The sequence below is a fragment of the Musa acuminata genome, chromosome BXJ3-1 (genome assembly GCF_036884655.1).
Source record: "Musa acuminata AAA Group cultivar baxijiao chromosome BXJ3-1, Cavendish_Baxijiao_AAA, whole genome shotgun sequence".
NCBI classification, from domain to species: Eukaryota; Viridiplantae; Streptophyta; class Magnoliopsida; order Zingiberales; family Musaceae; genus Musa; species Musa acuminata.
The window spans coordinates 37,264,562-37,283,502 of record NC_088349.1 but is presented as its reverse complement, the minus strand read 5'-3'; the positions used below and the strand labels follow the sequence as shown (position 1 = coordinate 37,283,502).

The 18,941-nt window shown below is 44.9% G+C and overlaps 2 pseudogenes; both read left to right on the top strand.

Annotated features, from left to right (window-relative positions):
- The first annotated feature begins 3,616 nt into the window (after positions 1 to 3,616).
- Positions 3,617 to 7,120, top strand: LOC135629611 (uncharacterized; annotated as a pseudogene).
- Positions 7,121 to 10,899: 3,779 nt separating this feature from the next.
- LOC135629561 (uncharacterized) lies at positions 10,900 to 14,404 on the top strand (annotated as a pseudogene).
- Positions 14,405 to 18,941: the final 4,537 nt, after the last annotated feature.

Below are 18,941 nucleotides of genomic sequence, written 5' to 3'. Positions count from 1 at the left end.
TGGAAAGAGTTCCATCCGAAGATAACATTGCAGATCCACTAACAAAGCCATTGTCTCAGATTGTCTTTGAGCGTCACAGGGGTCTGATGGGGATCAGACACATAGGTGATTGGCTTTAGGTCAAGTGGGAGATTGCTAGTCATAAGTGCCCAGCAAGCCAATCATGTGAGTGATGGCACGTGTGACTTGATACAGAATCTTTTTGCTTATTATATTTTGGCATATATCACTTTATAACTATTGTATAAATGCATATATATTGTGATGTCCTTGGATTTGTGCAATGGGAATCGGATCGTGATGAGATCACGATAATGAGATCGATTCACCTTTAAACACATATCCTAAATAATCCCGGTCATAGGTTACTCGAGAGGGACATCGTGATAACCGGATAGACTGGTGTGCTGTATACCCGTCCATATGATGGATGCAGCTGGTCTCATAGCTGCTCGTGTAGGGACACTAGGGATACAGTACAGGTGCTCATTGGAGAATGAGTTCACTGATTGATCCGCTTACGGAATGCTGGATGGTTGATGATGCCTTATTGTCAGACAACGATTCCGTAGTCCTAGTGGTGTATCTGGTTCTTAGACTTGAGACACCAAGGATGTCCTGTATGAGTGCTCCACTCTTTGATACCAGACTTATAGGTTTGGCTGTTCCCAGATCTAGTACAGCTGGTCATTGGGAGTAGTAGTCGACCTTACGAGGGCTATTGAGTGTCGATAGAGGATCATCCACTCTCGGTATCATGAGAGGAATATCCCATGTGTTCTTGCTCAGACAAATCCCTGGCCAGGGTCATTCGGGTTGAGAGAGAAAGAGTTCTCCGGGAGAATCCGATTAGAGCGAGACTCGAGTAGAAACCGTATGGGTCTGACAGCACCATGCTCGATATACGGTCTCTAGGATATTAGATGGATGAGGGACTATAGGTACATGGTAACTGAGGACAGACAGGTCCAATGGATTGGATTCCCCTGTATCGTCTAGGGACTACGGCGTAGTGGCCTAGTACTTCCGTAGTCGATGAGTCGAGTGAATTATTACAGAGATAATAATTCACTTAGTTAGAAGGAGTTCTGATAGGTATGACTCACGGCCAGCTCGATATTGGGCCTAGAGGGTCACACACATATGGTAGGCATTGCGATGAGTAGAGGTTCGGATATGAGATATCCGACGGAGCCCTTGTCTTATTGGATGCAGATCCAATACCCACTAGGGAAAGGACCCATTAGGGTTTTGACACGGGATCTCTATAAATAGGAGGGATTCACAGCCTCATAGGCTAGAGTCTTTGCTTGCCCTTCCTATTCTCCTCTCCCTCTCCACCTCAGAGTAGGCCTGGAGTTTTGAGGAGCGTCGTCACAACCCTGCTGTGTGGATCACCGCTAGAGAGGAGGACGCTTGACCTCCTTCACCCTCTCCTAAGGATCTGCAAGGAAACAGGGATATACGATCTCCCTAGGTAACACAATCTCTATACGCAGTTTTGTGTTTTTGCGGATTTTGCGCACCAATCTTCGCACGACGATGAACATCTTTTTGGGAATCGGGGATTTTTGTTTTCTTGTTCTTCCGCTGCGCATATGATGTCGCCCCCCTATGATTTCCCAACAGTGGTATCAGAGCCAGGTTGTTCGTGCGAATGATTGGTTTTTGAACAGCGTGTGTTGTGTTTAGGAAGAATATTGACGTCAAAATCGTTGACGCAAAAGCAAGGAAGGGCAGCAACAGTTGCTGCCCTCGATCTGCATGCCTGCAACCAGCCGCAGCCGCAGCCAGGCAGCACAGCGCCGGCGCATGCGCAAGCGCTGTGCCTGCAGCAACCGGCCGGCGGTCTGCTTGCAGCAGGCTTGCGGTCGGCGGGGCTGGGAGCCCGCTCGGTAGAAGCGCCTGCGGCCACTGAGCACGCGGGCAGAGGCGCCGCGGGGCAGCTGCGCGGGCTGAGGCACCGCAGGGCAACGGCGCCTGTGACCGCTGCTCCCACGGGCAAAAACCCCGCAGGGGCGGCCGCCAGCGAGACAGCACCACCTGCGGGCGCTGACTCGCGGGCAGAACCGCCCGCGGAGGCGGCTGCGTCCGCGGGGGCGCCCACCTGCAGCGGCAGCGACCCCAGCGGGCGTGCCACCTGCAGGCGAGGGCAGTGCCCTCGCCCTCGCCGCACAGGCCGCCGCCAGTAGGGTGGCGGCGGCGGCGGCGCAGCAGCAAAGGGGAGAAGGGCATTAGGGTTTTCTGGGCAAAAAGATAGTTTTGCCCCCTCGGAATTTGAGAAATTCCAGTTTCTGTCTTTTGTCCAAATTACGAAAATACCCTTAGGAATTGAGAAATTCCCTATATATCCCTTATTTCAGAAAATATTAATTAATTAAAAGGTTTAGTTGATTATTATTTTTATTATTATCTAGTAGTCCTACATGATGATGATTATTTATACATGTGATGTATGATGAGTGGACGGATGATCATGGACCGTGTGATGTGTGTACTTGTGATTATTATTATTGAGGTCTGCGAACCTCCATTATATTTCTCGTTTATTGTCGGGCCTGCGTGCCTATGATTAAGTTGTAATCACATGAGGAGGCGCAGCGGGAGCGTGGAAGCCATAGCGGGACCCACGAGACGGACGATCGTGATGCATGGAGATGCATCAAGATGTCGACGGAACCGACGAGGACGAGATGGACGATCACAAGGCATGGAGATGCACCGTTGCACACATAGATCTTGATGTGAGTGATTAGGCCTACTGGCTCGGGCCTAATCATATTAGGTTGTGGTCCATGATCATCTGGTGTGATTGCTTATACACATACTAGATATGTATATATATTTGCATGCGATGTAGATATATATTAAATATGTATATGTGTGACATGTCATATTAGGAGACCAAATCATAGAAACATCTCTCGATAATATTAAGTCGGTAAACGTGAGGCAATTAGATTGACCCACGTGGCCTTCCATCGTTATGAGTAGGAACCGAATCCCGGTGTAGGTTGAGTTGGTCGAGTCCCTCGAGACTCACCTATATCGCGATTCGCTATCTTGCTTACGACATAGAGATGTCACCGGTGACCTGAGGGCATGATATGCTTGGTCGAGTCCCTCGAGGGTATATCATCAAATCAGACTCATCTTGTAACGAAGGTGTTGACTTAACCGAGCATCATGGTTGGTCGAGTCCCTCGAGGCCATGGTGATTCGGAGGCCGAACAGGACGGGAATCACAAGGAGTTGTGATCGGCAAGAGTTGTCTACCTTTTAGGCTTAGTGTGATTGGTCGAGTCCCTCGAGGTTACACTAAGACGCTGATTGGATCCTGATCCCCACTAGAAGTCTGCCGGAGACTTCCGTTTCACGTGCTGAGGGTGTCGCGTGACTCGTTAGTAAAATAGTGGGAGCATATTAAGATAGAAGTCCATATCTTGATAGTTTATTTCTTGCAAAATCTGCATGTTATTCATTTTTGCTACATCTTTATTTTCAGAAAATGTCGCTTTCAAATCCCTTACGTGGCATACTTGATGTCAACCACCTCACTGGTCCAAATTATACGGATTGGCTCCGTAACTTGAGAATTGTTCTCACAGCGGAGAAAATCGTGTACGTCCTTGATACAGTGATGCCTACGCCCGAAGAAGGGGCAAGCGAGGATGAGATCGCTCGCTACGTGAAGTACATTGATGACTCCACTCTTGCTCAGTGCTATATGTTGGGCTCTATGACTCCAGAGTTACAGAGACAACATGAAAAGATGGATGCCAGATCCATTCTCCTACATATCCGCAAATTGTTTGAGGAACAGGGAAGGACTCAACGATATGAGATATCCAAGAGCCTTTTCCGCGCTAGGATGACTGAGGGGACACCGGTTCAGAACCATGTCCTAAAGATGATTGAGTGGATAGAGAAACTCACAGGTCTAGGAATGGTCCTAGAGGATAACTTGTGTGTGGACATTGTGCTTCAGTCCCTACCAGATTCCTTTTCACAGTTCATAATGAATTTTAATATAAACAAGCTTGAGGTGACTCTCCCAGAGCTCCTCAATATGTTGAGGGAGGCAGAGAGTACTATTAAGAAAGAGAAGCCAGTTCTCTACACTGGTGAGACCAGAAAGAAAAGGAAAGCAGAAAGGTCCCTTAAGAAGGGAAAGGGCAAGGGCGAACAAGGTAAAGCAAAGGTTGCTAAGAAAGACCCAACAAAGGACAAAGGCCAGTGCTTCCACTGTGGTAAAGATGGGCACTGGAAGAGAAACTGCAAAGAGTACCTTGCAGAAAGGGCGAAACAAAAGCTTGATGAAGCTTCAGGTACATTCATGATCAGTCTCCATTTGTCAGACTCTTATGATAACACATGGGTATTAGATACCGGTAGTGCTTATCATATATGTAATTCGTTGCAGGTTCTGGCAAGGCCTAGGAGACTAGAGAGAGGCGAGATGGACCTCAAGATGGGTAATGGAGCAAAAGTTGCTGTATTAACTGTTGGCGAGGTCGCCCTACATCTACCTAGTGGAGCTTTTATTGCATTAGATGCATGTTATTTTGTTCCTTCTATTATCAAAAACATTATCTCCATTTCATGTTTAACAGTTAGTGGATATAAATTTATTTTTGAGAACAATGGTTGTTCGATATTATTAGATGATAAGATCATCACGAAAGGAACATTGCATAATGGTTTATTTATGTTAGACACCACTCCACATATCATGAATATAAATGTGTCCAAAAGGAAACGAGATGAGTTGAACAGTGCATACCTGTGGCATAGTAGGCTAGGTCACATCCATGAAAGAAGGATTCAAAAGTTGCTAAATGATGGATATCTAGATCCATTCGACTATGTGTCATATGCAACTTGTGATCCTTGCATTCGTGGAAAACTGACCAACTCTCCATTTAGTGGAACTGGAGAGAGAGCCACTGAGTTGTTGGAACTCATACATAGTGATGTATGTGGACCCATGTCAACTCATGCCATTGGAGGTTACTCCTACTTCATTACATTTACTGATGATTTCTCAAGGTATGGATATGTGTACTTAATGAAGTACAAGTCCGAGGCCTTTGAGAAATTCAGAGAGTATAAGAATGAGGTGGAGAACCAGACTGGAAAGAGTATCAAAACTCTTCGATCAGATCGAGGAGGTGAGTACTTAAGTACAGAGTTTACTCACTTCCTCAAGGACCATGGGATATTATCCCAATGGACACCTCCTTATATACCTCAGCTCAATGGTGTCTCTGAAAGGAGAAATCGTACATTATTAGATATGGTACGGTCCATGATGAGTTTCGCTGACCTACCCATCTCATTCTGGGGATATGCCCTAGAAACCGCAGCTTACCTTCTGAACAGAGTTCCAACTAAGTCGGTGGTGTCTACACCATATGAGATATGGAAAGTGAAGAAGCCTGATCTTAAAGTAGTTAAGATTTGGGGCTGCTCTGCCCATGTTAAAAGACACAACCCCGATAAGTTAGAATCAAGGACAGGGCGATGTAAATTTGTGGGATACCCCAAGGAAACTTGTGGGTATTACTTCTATCATCTCGAGGACCAAAAGGTCTTTATAGCTAAGAGAGCAGTGTTCCTTGAGAAGGAACACATTCTTGACGGAGACAGTGGGAGAATGATAGAATTGAGCGAGGTTGGAGAACCAAGCTCAAGCACCACTCTACAGCCCGAGTCTGTTCAGGTATCTAATACACAAGTTTCAACTTTACGCAGGTCTGATAGAGTATCCCATCCTCCTGAGAGATATGTGGGACATATTAGAGCAGAGGATGTAGAGGATATTGATCCTCAGACCTACGAGGAGGCTATTATGAGTATAGACTCCGGGAAGTGGAAAGAAGCCATGAATTCTGAGATGGATTCTATGTACTCCAATAAGGTTTGGAACCTAGTTGATGCACCCGAAGGTATTGTTCCCATCGGTTGCAAGTGGATCTTTAAGAAAAAGATCGGAGTAGATGGAAAGGTAGAGACCTATAAAGCAAGGCTAGTGGCTAAGGGGTATCGTCAAAGGCAAGGTGTTGACTACGACGAAACTTTCTCACCCGTAGCAATGCTAAAATCCATCAGAATTCTATTGGCTATTGCAGCACACTATGATTATGAGATCTGGCAGATGGATGTGAAAACCACATTCCTCAACGGGAACCTGGAGGAGGAGGAGTATATGATGCAACCTGAGGGATTCGTGTCCAAGAACTGCCCAGATAAGGTGTGTAGGTTGCTTAGATCCATTTATGGACTAAAGCAAGCTTCCCGAAGTTGGAACATAAGATTTGATGAGGCAATCAGATCTTATGACTTCGTTAAGAACGAAGATGAGCCTTGTGTATACAGAAAGGTAAGTGGGAGCGCTATTAGCTTTTTGGTGTTATATGTGGATGACATCCTCATCATTGGGAATGACATAGGAATGCTATCCACAATAAAGGCTTGGTTATCTAGACACTTCTCCATGAAGGACTTAGGAGAAGCATCTTATATCTTGGGGATTAGAATCTATAGAGATAGATCCAAAAGGATGCTTGGCTTGTCCCAGTCCAGGTACATAGAAACTATTGTCAAAAGGTTTGGCATGGAAAATTCCAAAAGAGGTCTCATACCGATGAGACATGGGATATCGCTTTCTACGAGTATGTCCCCAAAGACTCTAGAAGAAAGGGCAAACATGGATATGATACCTTATGCCTCAGCAATAGGGTCTATCATGTATGCCATGCTATGTACTAGGCCTGATATAGCGCATGCTCTGAGTGTCACGAGCAGGTATCAGGCGGATCCAGGCTTGGAGCACTGGAAAGCAGTAAAGTGTATCCTTAAGTACTTGAGAAGGACTAAGGATCTTTTACTAGTATATGGAGGTAATAGCCTTAAGGTTGAAGGCTACACTGACTCAAGTTTTCAGTCTGATGTCGATGATAGCAAGTCGAATTCAGGGTATGTGTACACCTTGAATGGAGGAGCAGTGTGCTGGAAGAGTTCCAAGCAAGATACCACTGCTGACTCGACCACAGAGTCGGAGTACATTGCTGCATCAGATGCAGCAAAGGAGGGAGTCTGGTTGAAGAAGTTCATCACAGATTTGGGAGTCGTGCCGGATAGTGAGGAGCCGATTTCCCTATATTGCGACAACAACGGGGCAATTGCTCAAGCGAAGGAACCTAGGTCTCATCAGAAATCTAAGCATGTTCTGAGGAGGTTCCACCTTATCAGAGAGATCGTGACCCGAGGAGATGTAGCAGTGGAAAGAGTTCCATCCGAAGATAACATTGCAGATCCACTAACAAAGCCATTGTCTCAGATTGTCTTTGAGCGTCACAGGGGTCTGATGGGGATCAGACACATAGGTGATTGGCTTTAGGTCAAGTGGGAGATTGCTAGTCATAAGTGCCCAGCAAGCCAATCATGTGAGTGATGGCACGTGTGACTTGATACAGAATCTTTTTGCTTATTATATTTTGGCATATATCACTTTATAACTATTGTATAAATGCATATATATTGTGATGTCCTTGGATTTGTGCAATGGGAATCGGATCGTGATGAGATCACGATAATGAGATCGATTCACCTTTAAACACATATCCTAAATAATCCCGGTCATAGGTTACTCGAGAGGGACATCGTGATAACCGGATAGACTGGTGTGCTGTATACCCGTCCATATGATGGATGCAGCTGGTCTCATAGCTGCTCGTGTAGGGACACTAGGGATACAGTACAGGTGCTCATTGGAGAATGAGTTCACTGATTGATCCGCTTACGGAATGCTGGATGGTTGATGATGCCTTATTGTCAGACAATGATTCCGTAGTCCTAGTGGTGTATCTGGTTCTTAGACTTGAGACACCAAGGATGTCCTGTATGAGTGCTCCACTCTTTGATACCAGACTTATAGGTTTGGCTGTTCCCAGATCTAGTACAGCTGGTCATTGGGAGTGGTAGTCGACCTTACGAGGGCTATTGAGTGTCGATAGAGGATCATCCACTCTCAGTATCATGAGAGGAATATCCCATGTGTTCTTGCTCAGACAAATCCCTGGCCAGGGTCATTCGGGTTGAGAGAGAAAGAGTTCTCCGGGAGAATCCGATTAGAGCGAGACTCGAGTAGAAACCGTATGGGTCTGACAGCACCATGCTCGATATACGGTCTCTAGGATATTAGATGGATGAGGGACTATAGGTACATGGTAACTGAGGACAGACAGGTCCAATGGATTGGATTCCCCTGTATCGTCTAGGGACTACGGCGTAGTGGCCTAGTACTTCCGTAGTCGATGAGTCGAGTGAATTATTACAGAGATAATAATTCACTTAGTTAGAAGGAGTTCTGATAGGTATGACTCACGGCCAGCTCGATATTGGGCCTAGAGGGTCACACACATATGGTAGGCATTGCGATGAGTAGAGGTTCGGATATGAGATATCCGACGGAGCCCTTGTCTTATTGGATGCAGATCCAATACCCACTAGGGAAAGGACCCATTAGGGTTTTGACACGGGATCTCTATAAATAGGAGGGATTCACAGCCTCATAGGCTAGAGTCTTTGCTTGCCCTTCCTATTCTCCTCTCCCTCTCCACCTCAGAGTAGGCCTGGAGTTTTGAGGAGCGTCGTCACAACCCTGCTGTGTGGATCACCGCTAGAGAGGAGGACGCTTGACCTCCTTCACCCTCTCCTAAGGATCTGCAAGGAAACAGGGATATACGATCTCCCTAGGTAACACAATCTCTATACGCAGTTTTGTGTTTTTGCGGATTTTGCGCACCAATCTTCGCACGACGATGAACATCTTTTTGGGAATCGGGGATTTTTGTTTTCTTGTTCTTCCGCTGCGCATATGATGTCGCCCCCCTATGATTTCCCAACAGTGGTATCAGAGCCAGGTTGTTCGTGCGAATGATTGGTTTTTGAACTGCGTGTGTTGTGTTTAGGAAGAATATTGACGTCAAAATCGTTGACGCAAAAGCAAGGAAGGGCAGCAACAGTTGCTGCCCTCGATCTGCATGCCTGCAACCAGCCGCAGCCGCAGCCAGGCAGCACAGCGCCGGCGCATGCGCAAGCGCTGTGCCTGCAGCAACCGGCCGGCGGTCTGCTTGCAGCAGGCTTGCGGTCGGCGGGGCTGGGAGCCCGCTCGGTAGAAGCGCCTGCGGCCACTGAGCCCGCGGGCAGAGGCGCCGCGGGGCAGCTGCGCGGGCTGAGGCACCGCAGGGCAGCGGCGCCTGTGACCGCTGCTCCCACGGGCAAAAACCCCGCAGGGGCGGCCGCCAGCGAGACAGCACCACCTGCGGGCGCTGACTCGCGGGCAGAACCGCCCGCGGAGGCGGTTGCGTCCGCGGGGGCGCCCACCTGCAGCGGCAGCGACCCCAGCGGGCGTGCCACCTGCAGGCGAGGGCAGTGCCCTCGCCCTCGCCGCACAGGCCGCCGCCAGTAGGGTGGCGGCGGCGGCGGCGCAGCAGCAAAGGGGAGAAGGGCATTAGGGTTTTCTGGGCAAAAAGATAGTTTTGCCCCCTCGGAATTTGAGAAATTCCAGTTTCTGTCTTTTGTCCAAATTACGAAAATACCCTTAGGAATTGAGAAATTCCCTATATATCCCTTATTTCAGAAAATATTAATTAATTAAAAGGTTTAGTTGATTATTATTTTTATTATTATCTAGTAGTCCTACATGATGATGATTATTTATACATGTGATGTATGATGAGTGGACGGATGATCATGGACCGTGTGATGTGTGTACTTGTGATTATTATTATTGAGGTCTGCGAACCTCCATTATATTTCTCGTTTATTGTCGGGCCTGCGTGCCTATGATTAAGTTGTAATCACATGAGGAGGCGCAGCGGGAGCGTGGAAGCCATAGCGGGACCCACGAGACGGACGATCGTGATGCATGGAGATGCATCAAGATGTCGACGGAACCGACGAGGACGAGATGGACGATCACAAGGCATGGAGATGCACCGTTGCACACATAGATCTTGATGTGAGTGATTAGGCCTACTGGCTCGGGCCTAATCATATTAGGTTGTGGTCCATGATCATCTGGTGTGATTGCTTATACACATACTAGATATGTATATATATTTGCATGCGATGTAGATATATATTAAATATGTATATGTGTGACATGTCATATTAGGAGACCAAATCATAGAAACATCTCTCGATAATATTAAGTCGGTAAACGTGAGGCAATTAGATTGACCCACGTGGCCTTCCATCGTTATGAGTAGGAACCGAATCCCGGTGTAGGTTGAGTTGGTCGAGTCCCTCGAGACTCACCTATATCGCGATTCGCTATCTTGCTTACGACATAGAGATGTCACCGGTGACCTGAGGGCATGATATGCTTGGTTGAGTCCCTCGAGGGTATATCATCAAATCAGACTCATCTTGTAACGAAGGTGTTGACTTAACCGAGCATCATGGTTGGTCGAGTCCCTCGAGGCCATGGTGATTCGGAGGCCGAACAGGACGGGAATCACAAGGAGTTGTGATCGGCAAGAGTTGTCTACCTTTTAGGCTTAGTGTGATTGGTCGAGTCCCTCGAGGTTACACTAAGACGCTGATTGGATCCTGATCCCCACTAGAAGTCTGCCGGAGACTTCCGTTTCACGTGCTGAGGGTGTCGCGTGACTCGTTAGTAAAATAGTGGGAGCATATTAAGATAGAAGTCCATATCTTGATAGTTTATTTCTTGCAAAATCTGCATGTTATTCATTTTTGCTACATCTTTATTTTCAGAAAATGTCGCTTTCAAATCCCTTACGTGGCATACTTGATGTCAACCGCCTCACTGGTCCAAATTATACGGATTGGCTCCGTAACTTGAGAATTGTTCTCACAGCGGAGAAAATCGTGTACGTCCTTGATACAGTGATGCCTACGCCCGAAGAAGGGGCAAGCGAGGATAAGATCGCTCGCTACGTGAAGTACATTGATGACTCCACTCTTGCTCAGTGCTATATGTTGGGCTCTATGACTCCAGAGTTACAGAGACAACATGAAAAAGATGGATGCCAGATCCATTCTCCTACATGTCCGTAAATTGTTTGAGGAACAGGGAAGGACTCAACGATATGAGATATCCAAGAGCCTTTTCCGCGCTAGGATGACTGAGGGGACACCGGTTCAGAACCATGTCCTAAAGATGATTGAGTGGATAGAGAAACTCACAGGTCTAGGAATGGTCCTAGAGGATAACTTGTGTGTGGACATTGTGCTTCAGTCTCTACCAGATTCCTTTTCACAGTTCATAATGAACTTTAATATGAACAAGCTTAAGGTGACTCTCCCAGAGCTCCTCAATATGTTGAGGAAGGCAGAGAGTACTATTAAGAAAGAGAAGCCAGTTCTCTACACTGGTGAGACCAGAAAGAAAAGGAAAACAGAAAGGTCCCTTAAGAAGGGAAAGGGCAAGGGCAAACAAGGTAAAGCAAAGGTTGCTAAGAAAGACCCAACAAAGGACAAAGGCCAGTGCTTCCACTGTGGTAAAGATGGGCACTGGAAGAGAAACTGCAAAGAGTACCTTGCAGAAAGGGCGAAACAAAAGCTTGATGAAGCTTCAGGTACATTCATGATCAGTCTCCATTTGTCAGACTCTTATGATAACACATGGGTATTAGATACCGGTAGTGCTTATCATATATGTAATTCGTTGCAGGTTCTGGCAAGGCCTAGGAGACTAGAGAGAGGCGAGATGGACCTCAAGATGGGTAATGGAGCAAAAGTTGCTGTATTAGCTGTTGGCGAGGTCGCCCTACATCTGCCTAGTGGAGCTTTTATTGCATTAGATGCATGTTATTTTGTTCCTTCTATTATCAAAAACATTATCTCCATTTCATGTTTAACAGTTAGTGGATATAAATTTGTTTTTGAGAACAATGGTTGTTCGATATTATTAGATGATAAGATCATCACGAAAGGAACATTGCATAATGGTTTATTTATGTTAGACACCACTCCACATATCATGAATATAAATGTGTCCAAAAGGAAACGAGATGAGTTGAACAGTGCATACCTGTGGCATTGTAGGCTAGGTCACATCCATGAAAGAAGGATTCAAAAGTTGCTAAATGATGGATATCTATATCCATTCGACTATGTGTCATATGCAACTTGTGAGCCTTGCATTCGTGGAAAACTGACCAACTCTCCATTTAGTGGAACTGGAGAGAGAGCCACTGAGTTGTTGGAACTCATACATAGTGATGTATGTGGACCCATGTCAACTCATGCCATTGGAGGTTACTCCTACTTCATTACATTTACTGATGATTTCTCAAGGTATGGATATGTGTACTTAATGAAGTACAAGTCCGAGGCCTTTGAGAAATTCAGAGAGTATAAGAATGAGGTGGAGAACCAGACTGGAAAGAGTATCAAAACTCTTCGATCAGATCGAGGAGGTGAGTACTTAAGTACAGAGTTTACTCACTTCCTCAAGGACCATGGGATATTATCCCAATGGACACCTCCTTATACACCTCAGCTCAATGGTGTCTCTGAAAGGAGAAATCGTACATTATTAGATATGGTACGGTCCATGATGAGTTTCGCTGACCTACCCATCTCATTCTGGGGATATGCCCTAGAAACCGCAGCTTACCTTCTGAACAGAGTTCCAACTAAGTCGGTGGTGTCTACACCATATGAGATATGGAAAGGGAAGAAGCCTGATCTTAAAGTAGTTAAGATTTGGGGCTGCTCTGCCCATGTTAAAAGACACAACCCCGATAAGTTAGAATCAAGGACAGGGCGATGTAAATTTGTGGGATACCCCAAGGAAACTTGTGGGTATTACTTCTATCATCTCGAGGACCAAAAGGTCTTTGTAGCTAAGAGAGCAGTGTTCCTTGAGAAGGAACACATTCTTGACGGAGACAGTGGGAGAATGATAGAATTGAGCGAGGTTGGAGAACCAAGCTCAAGCACCACTCTACAGCCCGAGTCTGTTCAGGTATCTAATACACAAGTTTCAACTTTACGTAGGTCTGATAGAGTATCCCATCCTCCTGAGAGATATGTGGGACATATTAGAGCAGAGGATGTAGAGGATATTGATCCTCAGACCTACGAGGAGCCTATTATGAGTATAGACTCCGGGAAGTGGAAAGAAGCCATGAATTCTGAGATGGATTCTATGTACTCCAATAAGGTTTGGAACCTAGTTGATGCACCCGAAGGTATTGTACCCATCGGTTGCAAGTGGATCTTTGAGAAAAAGATCGAAGTAGATGGAAAGGTAGAGACCTATAAAGCAAGGCTAGTGGCTAAGGGGTATCGTCAAAGGCAAGGTGTTGACTACGACGAAACTTTCTCACCCGTAGCAATGCTAAAATCCATCAGAATTCTATTGGCTATTGCAGCACACTATGATTATGAGATCTGGCAGATGGATGTGAAAACCGCATTCCTCAACGGGAACCTGGAGGAGGAGGTGTATATGATGCAACCTGAGGGATTCGTGTCCAAGAACTGCCCAGATAAGGTGTGTAGGTTGCTTAGATCCATTTATGGACTAAAGCAAGCTTCCCGAAGTTGGAACATAAGATTTGATGAGGCAATCAGATCTTATGACTTCGTTAAGAACGAAGATGAGCCTTGTGTATACAGAAAGGTAAGTGGGAGCACTATTAGCTTTTTGGTGTTATATGTGGATGACATCCTCATCATTGGGAATGACATATGAATGCTATCCACAATAAAGGCTTGGTTATCTAGACACTTCTCCATGAAGGACTTAGGAGAAGCATCTTATATCTTGGGGATTAGAATCTATAGAGATAGATCCAAAAGGATGCTTGGCTTGTCCCAGTCCAGGTACATAGAAACTATTATCAAAAGGTTTGGCATGGAAAATTCCAAAAGAGGTCTCATACCGATGAGACATGGGATATCGCTTTCTACGAGTATGTCCCCTAAGACTCCAGAAGAAAGGGCGAACATGGATATGATACCTTATGCCTCAGCAATAGGGTCTATCATGTATGCCATGCTATGTACTAGGCCTGATATAGCGCATGCTTTGAGTGTCACGAGCAGGTATCAGGCGGATCCAGGCTTGGAGCACTGGAAAGCAGTAAAGTGTATCCTTAAGTACTTGAGAAGGACTAAGGATCTTTTACTAGTATATGGAGGTAATAGCCTTAAGGTTGAAGGCTACACTGACTCAAGGTTTCAGTCTGATGTCGATGATAGCAAGTCGAATTCAGGGTATGTGTACACCTTGAATGGAGGAGCAGTGTGCTGGAAGAGTTCCAAGCAAGATACCACTGCTGACTTGACAACAGAGGTGGAGTACATTGCTGCATCAGATGCAGCAAAGGAGGGAGTCTGGTTGAAGAAGTTCATCACAGATTTGGGAGTCGTGCCGGATAGTGAGGAGCCGATTTCCCTATATTGCGACAACAACGGGGCAATTGCTCAAGCGAAGGAACCTAGGTCTCATCAGAAATCTAAGCATGTTCTGAGGAGGTTCCACCTTATCAGAGAGATCGTGACCCGAGGAGATGTAGCAGTGGAAAGAGTTCCATCCGAAGATAACATTGCAGATCCACTAACAAAGCCATTGTCTCAGATTGTCTTTGAGCGTCACAGGGGTCTGATGGGGATCAGACACATAGGTGATTGGCTTTAGGTCAAGTGGGAGATTGCTAGTCATAAGTGCCCAGCAAGCCAATCACGTGAGTGATGGCACGTGTGACTTGATACGGAATCTTTTTGCTTATTATATTTTGGCGTATATCACTTTATAACTATTGCATAAATGCATATATATTGTGATGTCCTTGGATTTGTGCAATGGGAATCGGATCGTGATGAGATCACGATAATGAGATCGATTCACCTTTAAACACATATCCTAAATAATCCTGGTCATAGGTTAATCGAGAGGGACATCGTGATAACCGGATAGACTGGTGTGCTGTATACCCGTCCATATGATGGATGCAGCTGGTCTCATAGCTGCTCGTGTAGGGACACTAGGGATACAGTACAGGTGCTCATTGGAGAATGAGTTCACTGATTGATCCGCTTACGGAATGCTGGATGGTTGATGATGCCTTATTGTCAGACAACGATTCTGTAGTCCTAGTGGTGTATCTGGTTCTTAGACTTGAGACACCAAGGATGTCCTGTATGAGTGCTCCACTCTTTGATACCAGACTTATAGGTTTGGCTGTTCCCAGATCTAGTACAGCTGGTCATTGGGAGTGGTAGTCGACCTTACGAGGGCTATTGAGTGTCGATAGAGGATCATCCACTCTCGGTATCATGAGAGGAATATCCCATGTGTTCTTGCTCAGACAAATCCCTGGCCAGGGTCATTCGGGTTGAGAGAGAAAGAGTTCTCCGGGAGAATCCGATTAGAGCGAGACTCGAGTAGAAACCGTATGGGTCTGACAGCACCATGTTCAATATACGGTCTCTGGGATATTAGATGGATGAGGGACTATAGGTACATGGTAACTGAGGACAGACAGGTCCAATGGATTGGATTCCCCTGTATCGTCTGGGGACTACGGCGTAGTGGCCTAGTACTTCCGTAGTCGATGAGTCGAGTGAATTATTACAGAGATAATAATTCACTGAGTCAGAAGGAGTTCTGACAGGTATGACTCACGGCCAGCTCGATATTGGGCCTAGAGGGTCACACACATATGGTAGGCATTGCGATGAGTAGAGGTTCGGATATGAGATATCCGACGGAGCCCTTGTCTTATTGGATGCAGATCCAATACCCACTAGGGAAAGGACCCATTAGGGTTTTGACACGGGATCTCTATAAATAGGAGGGATTCACAGCCTCATAGGCTAGAGTCTTTGCTTGCCCTTCCTATTCTCCTCTCCCTCTCCACCTCAGAGTAGGCCTGGAGTTTTGAGGAGCGTCGTCGCAACCCTGCTGTGTGGATCACCGCTAGAGAGGAGGACGCTTGACCTCCTTCACCCTCTCCTAAGGATCTGCAAGGAAACAGGGATATACGATCTCCCTAGGTAACACAATCTCTATACGCAGTTTTGTGTTTTTGCGGATTTTGCGCACCAATCTTCGCACGACGATGAACATCTTTTTGGGAATCGGGGATTTTTGTTTTCTTGTTCTTCCGCTGCGCATATGATGTCGCCCCCCTATGATTTCCCAACAACCTTTAATGTATAAACTACATGATTCCAAAAGGATGGCATTAAGATGATATCAGTAGCCCTCTTGCCTTTTGCTTCTTTTGCCCATTTGCTTGTCACCCATTTCTCAGAGGTAAACATATTTCTCAGATTATGTTTTTGACGATACACGCTCTGTAATGTCAAGAATGAAGTAGCAAATCGGGTGACACCATATCTCACTAATTCTTTATTCCCTATAAATTCTCTCATCATATTCAAAGCCCCAATATGATTATAAAAAAATCCAACAACAAAATTTGTCCTTTCTAGGGTTTTCTTGATGTCTAAGATCTTTCCAATATCCTCCAACATTAAATTAATACAATGTGCTGCACATGAAGTCCAATATAAGTGTTGTCTTTTTGTTTCAAGCAATTTACTTGAGACAAATGATAACAAAAATGATAAGACTTAAGAGTTTAACACATTTAATTGAAGATAAAATAATTAAAAAATTTAAAAGATTAATATTACCAGCTAATACATAGTTGCTTCCATTGTCGATTATGATTTGAACGACATTTTGTTCTCTAATTTCTTTCACAAAGTTGTCAAGTAAATCATATATCTTGTCTCCAGATTTTACAAAAGATGAAGCATCTATTGACTTTACAAACATAGTCCCTAAAGAACAATTAACCATAAAATTAATTATACTCCTGCGCCTCCTGTCAATCCAAATATCTGACATAATAGAGCAACAATGTGTTGCCCATGATTTTTTATGACCCTTTAGTAAGTCATTTGTATAATTCAACTCTTTTTGCAACAATGGATCTCGTATCTCATAATATTAACTTGGAGGTTTTAATCCTGCACTATATCTTCCAATAGCTTCAATCATATCCTTAAAACTGTCTAAACGAGTTGTAATAAGGGGAAGACTAGCCTGATAGAAGAAGCGAGCAATGTGCTGAATTGTTCTTCCTCTTATTTTTTATCACAAGCATCACTTATATTTGTTTGTCTAAATTTTGAGCCTCTTGCTTGCCCTTGTTGTTTCTAGGATCCTTGAAACATATATAGATCCATCGGTCCTTTTTTACCCTTTTTAGTACTCATAACTTCTTTTCCTCTTTTGTCGTATACTTTTTTTCCACTTGAGTTAATACTCATAAAATAATCTTCTTCTTCGTCCCTGAGATGTTCAACATTGTCTTCTGGTAAATTCCTATAAGATTCATTCTTTTGTGTCTTCTTTTCATTTATATAACTCAGCAACTCTTCTTTTACCTCAGGTGGACACTTTTTGCAAGCTACTGCATTCTTGAAATTTCCTACTAGGTGTTGTTTTGCACGAAAAATACCACCTCTAGTAGTCTTATCGCAGAATATGCAAGTCACTGCATTAGGATCTTTCGGATCCTTCAGATAATTATAACTCCATGCAAGATCTTTTTTTGATGCTATTGGAGACTCTATTGAGTTGCTCTGTATACTTGCCATTTATCTTGAAACCTAACAATAATTTCAAATAAATAAAAATTAATGGTATTAAAATCAAAATAATATATTATTAATCTAATAAATACAAATACTATTATTACTCTATTATTAACAGTATACAGTATACTGTTAACAGTATACAGAAGGAGAAGAAGGAAGAGGAGTGTAAGGGGGTGCTGATTGAGAAAAAAGGAAGCGGCAGCGAGCAGCGATAGCGGGAGTGGGAGTAGGAGCGGCGACAGCGGTAGCGGTAGCGAGCAGCGACAGCGGCGAGCAGCGGGAGCGGGAGCGGGAGCGGCAACGAGCAGGGTTAGGGTTGGGCAGCGACAACTGATATCGGTTTTAGTTAGTTCGATTGAACCAACTAAAGCACCAAGACCGAACCGGACCTAAAATCCTGGTTCGGTCGCCTGGTTTAACCCAGGCGCTCGCCCAAAGCGTCCAGCGCCTAGGCTCGGGCGAGCACCTAAGCAGCACCTCTTTGAAGCGCGCCGCCTGGAAGTGAAGCGAGGCGCTCGGGCCTCGCCTCGCCTCGCCCGAGCGCCTAGGTGAGCGCCCAAGCGCCTTTTTAAATCACTGCTTCCTTCACCACTTTCTCCACGTCTTTCTTGTTTCCCTTCCTCTTCCTCCACCATCTCATCTTCTTCCTTTCTCTTCCTCCTTTCTCCTTCTCTTATCCTTTTATCTTCTTCCTCTTCCTCCATCACCTCCTCTTCTTCCTACCTACTTCGTCTTCCTCCTCTTTCTCCACTGCCATCTGTGCCTTTCTTATCTCCTTTTTCCTCTTTGAGTCTTCTGTACATACTAGCGTACAATATGTCGATACACATACCAACTAGTACATATCGGTCTGGCTAGGGACCGATACCGGTGGTCATACGAGACAACAATCCTTGGGTTACTTAACAATGATGTTAATGTGAACAATTATTCTTGGGTTTCAATACAAACGCATGCTTAAGAGTTAAGAAATTAAAAGCGTGAAGGATGTTGAGAATCAGGAGAGGGGAAAGATGGTCGCAATATTTTCTTTCATTGGTAATCTTTTAAAGTGCTAATAAGTAATAACTATATATTTCATGCGAGATGGTATTCTACTCTAGGATTTATTTGAAGCAAAAGTATCTTCTTTCTTCAAATCCTTGCTTGGCACTTGTATTTTTGCCAATCTAGCAACATCTTTGGAAAGAAGTTCTTAATTTATCTAGTTGTTTTGTGTCACCATTCAGTATTTTGTACTCTTTGCAGTGTGATTGTTGAAGCTTTGAAAATGGACAGTC